Here is a 14419-nt window from a genome sequence, read left to right as displayed (position 1 = left end):
GGTTATGTCGACCGACATCGCATTCCTTGTCCGACAGGAATGGTGGAGGAGTCTGTCTTCCTTAGTACGAATACCTCGATACTCTCTAGCTCGTTCCTCCTCATAATTCTCATCATACTCCAATGTATGTAGAGTAGCTCTTGCTGAAGGTGTTGTAGTGTGTAATGCCAAGGTGGGATTGTAATAGTCATTCTCCCAATCGTTTGGACAACTGTCGACCGATTCTTCGAGGTGATTGTCGATCGATTTCTGATTGGTGCTGTCGATCGATGTGGGGGTGTGAGTTTCGATCGACGCAGAATACTATGTCTCGTACTCTGCTCCACAGTGGCATCCTGCTATGAGTCTTGGATCATCAATTCTTCTAGAGGACGTCTGTGGCTTTATGACTGGAATTGGGTCGTTGTTGACATGTGGAACTATGAGCATCACACACAACTGGTTGGTTTGCATATTGCATACTGCTCCTACTGTTGACAAGAAAGCTCTTCCAAGTAATAGAGAAGAGTTCCAGTTTAGCTTGATATCTAAGACATGGAAATCTACTGTTGGGGTCAAAATCGGTTACGAGGGAATCAACGTCGGAAACTTCTCCGGAAATTTCCTCTTTGAAAAAGAGAGATAAAATTCAAAAGAAAAGAGAAGGGGAACACATGAATTGAGTTTCGTAACAATTCCGAAAAGTATTCACACGGTAAAGTCTTCGAGAAAGGTTACTCAAAGCCTCGGACAACGGATCCCAGACAGCGAAACACCCATCGTCCAACTCCCCAAAGGGGGTGTTGGACCGGATGCACCGACCAACTCGCCCGTTCGGTGAGTTGAATTGAGCAAGCCGTCAAACTCGCCGAAAGGGCCAGTTGGACCGAACATGCAGCCCAACTCGCCCATTCGGCGAGTTGGATCAATCAGAATGCCTTCGTCCCGTCCTCGTAGCTCCCCCCTTTGGGATTAGATCAAACCTGCTCATGGTTCATCTCGATCGGAGTCACCGTTGGAACTTTATGATTTAAAAACCGCAAGAATTCGTTTTCTCGTATGAAGTTCAAATTGATCGTATAAAATGGCAACAGTTAACTAAACACCTCAAACTGCCTATACGAGAAATTCGAACCTTCTTCGGAATCGACGCCGTTTCGGAAGCGCTCTTTCGATAAATTGTAAAAACGATTAAGTCAGAAAACGGCCCGAAAAGGTCCAGAACGTGGCTAGAAGCCGACTCACGATTTTATACGAAATGAAGCCCAATCTTTATGACGGTTTATCTTTTATTCTGCAGGAGAAGATAATTGTCAAGATCGATGGAAAATGAAATATTTCCGCGAAGCGATAAACTCGACCGAGGGCAGAAAGGGAAAGAACAAACCGCCTCTAGGAGGAGTATATAAGGACGTCGAGGTTGAAGACACAAAGGGACAATTCTTTTTACTCTTAGAACTCTCTGCACTTAGAAACTTTCGGCATTATTCTCGACATGTTATGTTTCTGTAACTGGCACTCAATTACTAGACAAACTCGCAAAGGCGGTTCGATCTCTTGTTCTACTCTTTCAATCAAACTATGTTTGGATTAATCCTCAAGAGGGGGTATGTAGGCATCCTTTCATAAGGTTCAGTCCGAAATCAATCAAAACCTTTTTGTATCTTTTTCGTCTTCTGTTATTGAGCTGCGACTCAACTAGGTTTGAGGTTTTAGGTTGCTAGAACTAAGTAATTCGCTGACAGCTCTCGCGGCCGAAGCTTTTATAATCTCTTGTAATGATCTCAACACTCTTACACGGATTCGAAATAAGATCTACCTTTTTCTATGAGTTCGTTTTGTTATCTTTTCGTATTTTCCGCATTTGTTTGGTCACTTGTCGTTCGCTCACGCTGAGAATCCGGGACCTCAGGGAAAGTTAAGGTTTCTTGACTTTCCTCCGATTACGGAAATCGATGGTGTGAATTTCGGTTCCCACATCTACTGGAACGAGGGCATTACCAGTCTGCACCTCAAGGTCTCTGACAATTCCTCTTGAGCTCATCTGAGAACAATCCACAAAAGTGAACAATTCCTTGGAAGGCTCTATCTTGAGACCTAGATGGTCTGCCATAACCCTAGGTAAGATGCTGATGGATGCTCCTTAGTCACACAATTCATCTGGGAACTCAATACCCTTCACCATACATGATATTGCGAATTTCTCAGGATCACTTTTCTTCTTCAGTGTAATCCTATTCTTCATCTTATCTGTGGCCTCATAGAACATTCTCCTAATGTCCTCTTCAGTCTCCCTAGTCTCTTTGAAGAACATCCACAATCTGTGGGTAAAGTAGGCCTCCTCGAATGGTTTCTCCAGTGTTATCCTAAGGACTCTCTTTCAAAAACTTTCCATCTCCGTCTCATTAGCTCCTCTCTTTAGATGCTTGGCAACCTTTTCTTTTCTCTTCCTTAAGATTAACTTCTGTAGGCTCTGCTGCATCCTCTGAATGTCTACTGGTGGTCTCTGGTGGGTTAGCTGAAGGTTTGGGTTGTGGCCTGAGTGCATTGATTCGGGCAATGTCTATCTTTGGTAACTGCACTCGGTATGTGAGAGGTGCTCGTCGATCGATGGGTGCTGGAGTTTTTCGATCAATGGCGGTCTCTCGTTGTCGATCGATGGCGGGCTCTGTTTGCCGATCGATGTTGACAAAAATAGGGCTGGGCGGATGTGGGTGTCTTGCTGCGAACTCCTTGTGAGTCATGATCCTCACGGAATTGCACGATGCAGTCGACTCTGTTGGTGTCGTCGATCGATGCTCTGGAGATGTTTTCGATCGGTTCTGGTTGAAGTCCGTTGATCGATGTTCAAAGTCTGACGTCGATCGACACCAATGCGATCCACCGAAACTCATCGAACTCTCTACTATGAAATCTCCTTCTTGCAGCTTCTCATGCTTCACCACTTGCCAAAATCATCATCTATGATGGCATTCACGTGGTGGCTTCTAGTAAGATGAGTTTCCCTAACTCCTGTTGTTGTTGCTGTTGTAGTTCTGGCTGTAGGGTTTCTGGCACTGCGAACTCTGGTTGAAATTACTCCTCTGCCCATTTCCATAGAAGTTTCCACCCTGGTTTCCATACTTCTGAAATCCAGTTCCACCGATAAAATTCACATCATCCTCTACTCTATCCTCTGTGACTACAGCATCTGCATCCTCTACTAAGCAAGCCTGCTTCTTGAGAAGCTTGTGAACACTATACAGCTTTGCTTTCACCTCATCTATTTGGTCCTTCCCAAGGATGGCTGCAGATCTCTTTCTCTCAAAATCAATGTTCTTGGTGCTATTGCTGGATGCCAAGTTCTCAATAACTCTCACAGCCTAGGTTCCTAGTGTTGAAGTTCCAATCGCTGGAAACATCAAGAGTCATCTGAGATTGCACTGCGATGCCTCTAAAGAAAGTACTGAACAGCTGTACTTCTTTGAATCCATGGTGTGGACAATCTCTCAGGTAAGACTTGAATCTGATCCAGGAGCTTCTGAATGACTCTGTAGGCTCCTGCGCGAATGTAGAAATCTTGCTCCTCAAGTCTTCAGCACGCGCCTCATCAAAGAAGTTACGGAGGAATGCGTTCTTGATGTCGGCCCAGGATGTAAGAGATCCTGGTGGTAGCTGCTTAAGCCAATTCGAAGCCTCTCTAGCAAGTGAGTACTTGAAGAGCTTGCAGAGCAAGTAGTCCTCAGGGACTCCATTCACTTTAATAGTAGATATGAGATCCTCGAACCTCTCCAAATGGTCCATAGGATGCTCGTTAGATAACCCATAGTAGGTTGTCTGTCCCACGAGTGTGTAGTACTGCGGCTTCAACTCGAAATCACCTCTCTGGATAGCTGGAGGATGAATAGCTGATTTGGGCGGTTGTAATCAGCCAACGTTCAGGGTCGAGCAGCCTCATCTACAGGCTTAGCAGCTCTTGTAGCACCAGTATTGGGCTCAGGGATTACAGCACCCCGAGCATCTATCCTCTGACCTGATGCATTACACAGATGACCCTCCTGGTCATGCAGGTCTCCATTATCATCTCGTACAAGAATCAAGGTCGCAACCATGTCTCATGGCTCAGTATCGATCGATGTTCAGACTGAAATATCGATCGACGTTAGATGGAAGATATCAGTCAACAGAAGGGTAGCTTTGGTCGATGGTGGTGAGCGAGTGTCAGTCTACAAAATCGGTGTTTGGGTCAACGGTGGTTGGCAAGAAACGAGCGATGAACAAGTGTTGTTGTCGATCGATGAGGAGCGTCTTTCTTTGCGGATTGAACGTTCCAAACTTGCAGGATCTGATGAGAATATCAGTTGAGTTTCCTTGTTGCTTCTGGTACTGCTGGGCATGCACCTTAAAAGACAAGAAAATTTTTATGTCAGAAAGTGGTTTAAAGAAGTAACCTAGACTAAATCAGACAAAATCTATAGGCGATCAAAGCTCCTCGGCAACGGCGCCATTACCCCAAGGAGTGAATTACTCTCTCAAATAAGAGGTTTAGTTGTAGTACTAAGGGATCGAATTCACAGGGAGCTAGGGAACCTAATAAATCTAATCAGAGTGATTAAGCTAGGTTGATTATTATTAAAAGTAAATAGCTGGTTTGTGAGCAAGGCAGTTATTCGATTGATTTGATTAGGTTTTTGGTGCTTTAGATGAAATAGCTATACTTAGGGTTTCTGTTTAGGTAATAAGGATTATAATCCTACAGATGCCTAATAAGTTGTATGTATGATATTATAGAGCTCAAACACTCATAAACAAACCGATCGGCGTTCACTTTCTAGGTTTGTCTATTGACCAGATATAAATATCGATCGATGATTCTAGAGGAATATCGATCGATACACTTATTGTACCATCGATCGATTATTCTATAGGAATAACGATCGACGCGTTCTTATTCAAGCTTTACGCGCGGGTTGAATTGTGCGCACTAGGCTTCCTAGATCAGCTCTCGCCTTACTCTAGCAATCCTAGCTCAATTAGGATGGATTTGGGGTGAGATGCAAGTGATGACTTGAGTCTACAACTCCTAGATCGAGGTTCTAGCTAGCTAAACTAGAAACAAGCATTAATGACAATCTTAATGATGAATATCACAACTTAGCAATCTATAGTTGGAGCTAATCCCTCATAGCCTATTTAAGCCCTAAAACTAACAATAGAACTACTTAGATATGGCTAAACAATTCATAACAGCAATTAGGTAAAAAAACTGCATAGATAAATAGATAGATATTAATGGAGTTCCAATCACAAATCTCTTTGGATCTTCTCTCCAACTCTACTAAAATACTAGAAAACCTTTGCTGTGAAAATAAGAAAACAAGAAAGCACACTTTGCCTCTAACATATAGGCAAGCTATATATATTAGGTTACAAATCGTCAGGGGTAATCTTGTAAATTGGTGAAGTCTTGGGCTCTAAGTCGGCTGGAACCAAACGGGCTTCTGCGCGCTTCGCTGTCGATCGATGTCACAGGATGTGCATCGATCAATTATTTCTTCTAAATGTCGACCGCTGGTCTTGCTCGATGGTGAGCTCGGATGCTCTCTCCAATTATTTCAAAAATGCTCCAAAATCATCACTTTCTTCCAAATCCTTCATGATCCTATAAATATACTAAATTGACTCTAGAATATAGTAATTAGTTATTAAAACACTTATAAATCATGGCTAAAAGTGGGTAAAATCCATAGCAGGACTGTCGCTTTGCCAGAACACTGCTATCCGAGCTTTGCAGTTGGTACCCAGACTCAGAAATTGATTGATTACCATCACGGTGAAACGATCAGCAGACAAGGTTACTATTCTATTGGCAGTTGGGCAGACGAGAGCCATCATGAGAGCTTTGCAGTAGACATTGCATTACCTGAGATGCAATCTGATGAGCATGACGAGGATTACTACAGAGAGAAGAACATTGAGAATTGTGGTCTTACCCTGGATGATAGAGGACTTCTCCACACATCGTTTGCGACATAGATCGACAGCAACATCCAGCCATCGAACGACGCTCATCACACACCAGATTCCATGTTACATGTTAAAGATAATACAAAATATGGGTATGTAACTCCAGATGAATTTGGTATTTTCAGGGATCCATAAGGCAAGCACGAGCCATGGATGGACGCATTCTCTACATATCCAAGGAGGACATAGCTGAAATCATTGCAATGAATGGATCCAAAAATTTCCTGGACACACAGACTGGAGCTGATGATCCACCATCAATCGACGACGCAGCTGCACCATCGATCGACGGTCACTTCGGATCCAGACGAAGCACACTTCATCAGAACATGAAGAGGACACCACGTTGGGAGAGCACAGAGGTACACATACCGACCGTGCCAGAGCAGGACAACTACAACAAAGCATAAATTGATGAGTTAGTAGCAGAGATCTATAGAGCTATCAGAACTTCAGATTATTATCATTAGAAGAGGCTCGATGACATCTACTACCCGTTCGACAATAGTATCAGCTGGTTGACAACACACACGAATGAGATGAAGCAAGACATTGCCATACTTCAGAAACCACATACAGTCGGTGCAGGAAGATCAAAATCAATCACTACTCACGCTCAACCATCGATCGACACTCACATCCAAGCATCGATCGACAATCAATGGACCAGAGGAGATGAGGCCATAAAAAGCTTCATTGGCACTTGGTTCCAGATAAGCAAAGATGAAGTGGACACTTGCATACAACCAAGTGGTGACTTTGATCACCACTAGTCAAAAACAACCTCCAAAGTCAAGTTAAATAACTATAACAAAACGCTGAGTGGGAGGCAACCCACTATTAGGTATTTTCTTTAAAAATCAGTTTTATAGTTATTTATTTTCGTTTTTAATATTCTAGCAGGTCATAAAAAAAAACAAAAAGAGAACCAGGGAGCCGTTACTTACCATCGATCGACGAGATCCAGTCGACATCGTTCGATAGCACAACACCAGAAACGATCGATAGACACTTCCCTGTGTCGATCGACATCGACATCAGCGATCAGGTATATTGTACTCCTTGTTACATATTGCCCTTATGATTTATGTTTTCACCAAACTCTGACTAAATATTCACTAGGGACAGTGTGATTTAAGTCTTGGGGGAGGTTTTAGTAATATTAAATTTACTTATAAGTTTTATAAAAAGATTTCAAAATGTTTTTATTGAGTCAAGAAGGGGACAGATAACTTTTACAATTTTTCTTACTAATCTAACCACTCTTTAGCACCACTCTTTAGCACCACTTTTAGATTTATTGAGTGCAGATTGTACTATAGATGCTAAAGTGGATCATCCAGCCAGTTATTCACACTTGCTGAGAATGTTTGAAAGAACCAAGCTGACCTCCAACATAATTGAGCTTAACTTGTTTGTCTTGGAGCTTGGTATACATTGGATCGGAATCCTCATGCAAGTCTGGAGGGTAAAAAGTCTAAGTGCCTCTAGTTCCCCTCTCTCTCCCCTTCAGTTGTAAAAAGGATTAGAACATGATTTGTTGGCTACAACCATTAAAGCTTGATTCACAAAAATTCTAGAAAGAGATAAATGTCAAAAAGAAGTGAACAGGATCTGGTGGCCAAAACCATTAGAGTTTGATTCATGGAAGCATGTCCAAATATTTCAGTCAATTAAAAAAATAAAATGATACCCTTTAAAAAAAGGAGACATTGACTAAGAAGAAGTGAGAAGAGGGTAGGAAAATAACTGGATAAGACTATCTATGTGTGTTTAGATACTTGCTTGAGTTGATTCCATGTGTTCAGTGATCGATACTCCCAAGGTAAAGCCTACGTCTTTTATTTACATGTATTAAATGAGGTCAGTAGAGGGGTTAGTCAGAGATGATTTGCTAAGTTATTGGATGAATGGAATTGGTTGTTAAACTAGGATATTGCATATAAAGTATTTCTAAAGTTGAGATTGATTTGATGTGGTTTTCAATATTGCTGAGGTGATGATAGTAAGTTCTTAAATTGTGTGAGTCGCTGATGTTTTCAAACCGCTTCCAAAGAGACTGCTAGTTGTTTTGCTTGAGGACAAGGAAAAGAGTAAGTCTGGGGGTGTTGATATACCATGGATTTTACCCATTTCTACCCATGATATATAGGTTTTTTTTTAATGCATATTAGTTATTTTGGAGTCTTTTTAGTATGTTTTCAGGTTTTAGAGCGATTTGGAGAAAAATATTGATTTTGGTGCATTTTGGAGATAAAATGATAAAGACCATTAGCTGACCATCGACCAGCCTAGCGATCGATGATCAAGGCTGATAATCGATCGACACACACTCTATGTTGTCGATCGACAGCAAAGCGCGCAGAGGCCAGAATGGTTCCAGACGACTTTGAGCCCAAGTCCCACAATAATTACCATATTACCCCTGGCGAGTTTTAACTTAATATTTATGTGATCTGCCATTATTCTAGGCAACACACGCTTTTCTACTCTTTCTTACTTTCATATAGCAATATACTTACAGCATTAGGTTTGGAGAGAAGATCCAAGAACTCCTTCATAGATTTGTGATTGGAACTCCAGTTTTTAACTATATTCTATTTATGCAGTTTTTATATCTTGTTGTTATGAATTGCTTAGCTAAGTCTGAGTAGTTAGTTCTCTTTGTTAGATTTAGGGTTCAGATATTCATGAGGGATTAGCCCAAAATATAGAATTGCAAATGTTATGATATGAATCAATTAAACTGTTCTTAATGCATGTGTTCTAGAGTAACTAACTAGGACCTTGCCTATAGATATTACGGCGCAAGCGGAAGCTTGGTTCTCTGTCTGAATTAGTTTATATTGTGCTAGGACTGCTAGAAACAAGTGGAAGCTGATTTAGTTAAACCTAGTGAACTAATCAAACCCGTTCGATAACGCTCCCTGGAAGGTTCATCGATCGACAACTCAGTAGTTGGATCGATCGACGGGCTGAAAGGTGTATCGATCAACACCCCGTTGTTGGAATCGATCGACACTTTTTCAAATCAACAAGCGACAACTGAGATCCTAGATCCGGCGATTGATAGTCTAAAAATTAGAAAGTTGATCGAGTATTCTTATTGTTTGAGTTCTAGAACATCCATTATATGCTTAGTATCTACTCCCTCTGGATTTAAATATAAGATGTTTAAGGTTTTACACACATATTAAGAAACAATAAATACAATATTTTAGTTGTTACTTTTTGATTATATCAATAAAGTTTCACCAATCATAATTTTACTTTTTAATTTATATTTAAATTTTAAAAATAAATGCATTAATTATATCTCAAAACATCATACATTTGTATACAAGATAAAAATATAGAACATCTTACATTCGTATCCGGAGGGAGTATATCATTATAATCATGGTTGTCTGAATAGAAACCCTAAGTCTAACGCTTTCCATATCTGTTTTAAAACCCTAAATCAATCAATCGAACAATTACTTGTTCACCCCTACTATTTACTGCTTTAAACCTATTTTCCTAGCTTAACTACATAACTAGGTAGATCTATTGTGTGTCTTAGCTCCCTGTGAATTCGATCCCTAAGTACTACAACTCGACCTCCTATTTGAGAGAGTAAATCACTCCTCAGGGTAATTTGAGTGATATCAACTTTGAATCCATTTGGTGATACAATGCCTCCAACAGTCTTTGGTAAGATAATTGGCCTTGGAGAAATTGGCCTGCCATTCATACTCCAAGTTTCCTCCTCCCGCAACTGTGAGGTTCTACTTGATCCCACCTTCATGCCATATAGAATATACACATATCTTCACAATTAATATTGTATCTAAATCATATCTTCTTGTATATATTCTCATAACCTCCTATGGTGTATATATATATATATATATTAAACACCAATGTACAAAGTCATTATTCAATAAGAAAATATCTTTTCCTATATGGTATCAGAGCAATACAGCTCCTAAAACCCTAAAACCTTTAGCGTCTTCTCCAAGATGCCTTTCTCAACCTCCTCTTTCGTCTCTCAAAACGCCCCTGAAGTTATCAACACCGGCAACACTTCATCACCACTGGTCCATATCAATATGGCCAACATCACTAAGTTGTCTTCGAACAACTATCTCACATGGAGTCTTCATGTCAAAGCTCTCCTTAGAAGATATGACTTACTTGGTTTCATCAATGGGTCACGCCCACAGCCTCTGAACTTCATCACCACCAGTCCATATCAATATGGCCAACATCACTAAGTTGTCTTCGAACAACCATCTCACACGGAGTCTTCAAGTCAAAGCTCTCCTTAGAGGATATGACTTACTTGGTTTCATCGATGGGTCATGCCCACAGCCTCTGAAAACCATAACGGTGACAAACCAAGAAGCTGTGAACCCTGACTACACTGTTTGGCTCCACCAGGACAGTCTCCTCTACAGCGCCTTGATCGGAGCTATTGAAGTTGCAAACTAGCCACTCATCGCAGCCGCAACTTCCTCCTTTGAAGCTTGGAAAACTCTTGCTTCAAATTACGTAAAACCAACCAGAGGACACATCAAGCAACTGCAAAATCAACTCAAATACTTTGTCAAAGGCACCAAAACAATAGATGAGTATATGCAGTTCATTCGCACCAAAGCCAATGCCCTTTCCCTACTTGGCAATCCGATGGACCATGAAGATCTCACTGACATTGTTCTTAAAGGTCTTCCTGAGGACTACAAAACAGTAGTTGATGATGTCCACAGCCGTGATTTACCCATCTCCTTTGCTGAGTTTCATGAAAAACTGATCAATCGTTAAACAGCTCTGCTTCAAGAGTCCTCTGCTCCATCAACTTTCCCCATCACTGCCAATGCAACCTGATATCACTCAAATTACCCTATAAGTGATTTGTACTCTCTCAAATAAGAGGTTCAGTTGTACTTAGGGATCAAATTTACAGGTAGCTAAGGCACACAATAGATCTATCTAGTTATGTAGTTAAGCTAGGTTGGATGGTTTAAATGTAAATAAGCAGTGGTGAACAAGTAATTGTTTAGTTGATTGACTGGGTTTTAAAGATTGATATGGGAGACGTTAGACTTAGGGTTTCTATTCAGACAATCATGATTATAGAGATATAGACTACTAAGTATATATGGATATTCTAGAACTCAAACAATAAAATAGTCGATCAACTTCCGTATATTTAGACTATCTATTGCCGGATCTAGGACCTCAACTGTCACTTTTTGGTCCTGAGAAAGTGTCGATCGATTCCAAAAATGGGGTGTCGATCGATACACCTTTCAGCCCGTCGATCGATGCAACTAGTGAGTTGTTGATCGACATTCCTTCCTGGGAGCGTTACGAACGGGTTTGAATGTGTTCACTAGGTCATCTAAATCAGCTTCCGCTTGTTTCTAGCAATCCTAGCACAACCTAAACTATTTCAGACAAAGAACCAAATTTTCGAATGCGCCCTAATATATATAGGCAAGGTCCTAGTTAGCTACTCTAGAACACAAGCATTAGAAATAGTTTAGTTGATTGATATCCTGACACGTAGAAATTCTATATTTTGGGTTAATACCTCATGAATATCTGAACCCTAAATCTAACAAGATGAACTACTCAGACATAGGTAAGAAATTCATGACTATAGAACAAGTAAATTGCATAAATAGAATAGAGTAAAGAAATTGAAGTTCCAATCACAAAGCTCCGAAGGAGTTCTTGGATCTACTCTCCAAACCTAAGACTATTTTGATGAGTGAAAAGTAGAAAGTATGAAAGCGTGTGTTGCCTAGAACAATGGCAGAGCACATAAATATTAGGTTAAAACTCGTTAGGGGTAATCTGGTAATTTTTGTGGGATTTGGGCTTTAAGTCGGTTGGAACCCAATCTTATTTCTATGCGCTTTGCCGTCAATCGACACATAGAGTGTATGTCGATTGATTGTTGCCTTTGCCCATCGATCGATAGTCGTGGTCGATGGTCAACTTCGAGTATTTATCATTTTATCTCCAAAATGCACCAAAATCACATTTTTTTCTCCAAATCACTCCAAAACCTAAAAACATACTAGAAAGACTCCAAAACAACCATAATGTATTTAAAACACCTATATACCATGACTAAAAATGGGTAAAATCCATGGTATATCACAACACATAACCGTAATCACAACAACTGGAAGCAACATAACCATAAAAACTCTTCTTATGGCTCCAACTATCGCCCACCAAACCAGACTGCAAATCGCCAGAATGATGTCTTGAGATTTTACATAGTTTTAAGCATAATTTCCATACTCATTTAGATCATTTAAGATGCATTTAGAGTCTAATTAGGTATATAGCATATGCATGTGTAGTATGTTAGGTTTGGAAAAGCTCGAGATGAAGTTTGGAGAGTTTGATGGGTAAGCATGAAGAAAAGGGGCAAAGTCAAGAAGATGGACCAAGCCGCGGACAACCAGGTCGGACTGGACCAGGCCGAGGAATCGCTCCCGAGAGATCAGCCGAGACGGACAATCCCGCGGACTGAATCCGCGGACAACACCAGTCCACGGAATCGGACCAGAGAGCTCGGGGTTGGTGTGGTCAGCCGCGGGCATGTACTGCAGACGAAGGCAGTCCATGAATTCTCGCCCGAGAGGTCGAGTTTTGATGGGACGGACCGCGGACCACGGCCGCGGGTTGGAGCCGTCCGCGGTTGATGCCAAGACCAGCTCACCCATTTGTCTTTCGGGTCAAACCCGGGTTTGTCGGGTCGACCCGGTTCGAGTTTTAAGCCTTTATAAATACTTTTTACACCTAATCTTAGGATTTATCTTGTTTTCTATCTAATCAAAAACCACTTTTGGGTGAAAGATCTAATCTTGATCATATTCTCTTGTGTTTGCTTGATTACTTTGATCATTAATCATGTTTAGACTTAGATCAACTAATGATTTAGTGTCTACCATGATAATGAGTGAGTAGTCATCTTTGGATTCATGGGTTAGGATGATTAGGATGATTAAGTGATGATCTATAATGTTTAGAGTAGATTAATATGTTTCCTTGCTTGATTGAGTGATACTAATGCTAATCTAGAGTTGGCCATTTTAGATTTGAACTCTTGACATTTCATTGCCCGGAAGGTGTTCGATGAAATGTCTGAGCCAACTCAACATGCTCTTAGCTTACCCTACCAAAGGGATTTGATGTTAGGGGAGTTTAGAAAGTTGAATGATCTATTATTAATGATTGTTTGATTGACACAAACCAAAGGAATTTGATGTTTGATCAATGAGAGTAAATGAGCTTTTGTCTTGGAAAAGAACTTGCTTAGGATTGCTATCTAGACTTAGGGGAATTTGTTGATTAAAACCTTGCCATTTTAGATTAAATCTTAGTCATCTGAAATCAAATTCCTATGCCCATGATTCCTCCTTTATCAATTTGCTTGAAAGTTGCTAGTTAATTGTGTTAGAACCTTGTTAGCTTAATCAAATCACCTCATCACTTTGATTGCATTTAGCTTAAGTTTGAACTTGAATTCTATTTGCATCAAAACTCTTAGAAATGGATTGACATCTTAAATACTACATGATTTGAATTAGGACCCTTGAAATGTCCATTTCAAATTTGGCGCCGTTGCCAATTCTAAGTTGATTTTGACATTGAGATTTGGTTCTTACTTGAGACTAAGTCTTATTTTTCTTATATGTAGTTACTGATTCACTTTCCTAGCCCTTTTGTATCTTAGGTGCATGAACTTGCGGAGCAGAGGCCCAACAGACCTAGTGCCAAGAGTTGAAGACATTAGAGCACTTGAAAGGGAGATTGCAAGGAAGAGGAGAGAAGAAGAGCAACAGGCTCACTTAGACAGATTGGGGTTTGTGATGGATCAACATCAGAATCAGCCTCAAGATGGAGAAGGCATTCGCCAAGGAGCTGCAAACCTTAGGCCACGACACCCACAGCACCAAGCTAGAGCTATTGGCACCCATGATGAACCCAATATCCATGGGCATAGAGCTGGCATCAGAGCACCAGCTGTGGAAAACAACAAATTTGAAATCAAGTCAAGCTTGATAAACATGATCCAGAGCAACAAGTATCATGGTCTTGCCTTGGAGGATCCACTATACCACTTGGATAACTTTGATAAGCTGTGTGGAACAACAAAGATCAATGGTGTCTCTGAAGATGCATTCAAGCTAAGGTTGTTTTCATTCTCTTTGGGAGACAAATCTCACACATGGGAGAAGAGCCTTTCAAGCGACTCAATCACCACATGGGATGAATGCAAGAAAGCTTTCCTCAACAAGTTCTTCTCTACTTCAAGAACTATTAAACTAAGGAATGAAATCTCTGGATTTCATCAAAGGAATCTTGAAGGCTTTGGAGAAGCATGGGAAAGGTTCAATAGCTATATCTCTCAATGTCCTCATCATGGCTT

General features: G+C 40.7%; 1 non-coding gene across 1 annotated transcript; it reads right to left on the bottom strand.

The window, feature by feature from the left end:
* Nucleotides 1-14312: 14312 nt before the first annotated feature.
* LOC125586576 lies at nt 14313-14419 on the bottom strand. Its single transcript, XR_007323113.1, has one exon. It is a non-coding gene; the product is annotated as a small nucleolar RNA R71 (small nucleolar RNA).

Source organism: Brassica napus, chromosome C4, assembly GCF_020379485.1.
Source record: "Brassica napus cultivar Da-Ae chromosome C4, Da-Ae, whole genome shotgun sequence".
Classification (NCBI taxonomy): domain Eukaryota; kingdom Viridiplantae; phylum Streptophyta; class Magnoliopsida; order Brassicales; family Brassicaceae; genus Brassica; species Brassica napus.
Note: the sequence above shows the minus strand (reverse complement) of the source record. Positions and strands in the feature narration are given on the sequence as shown.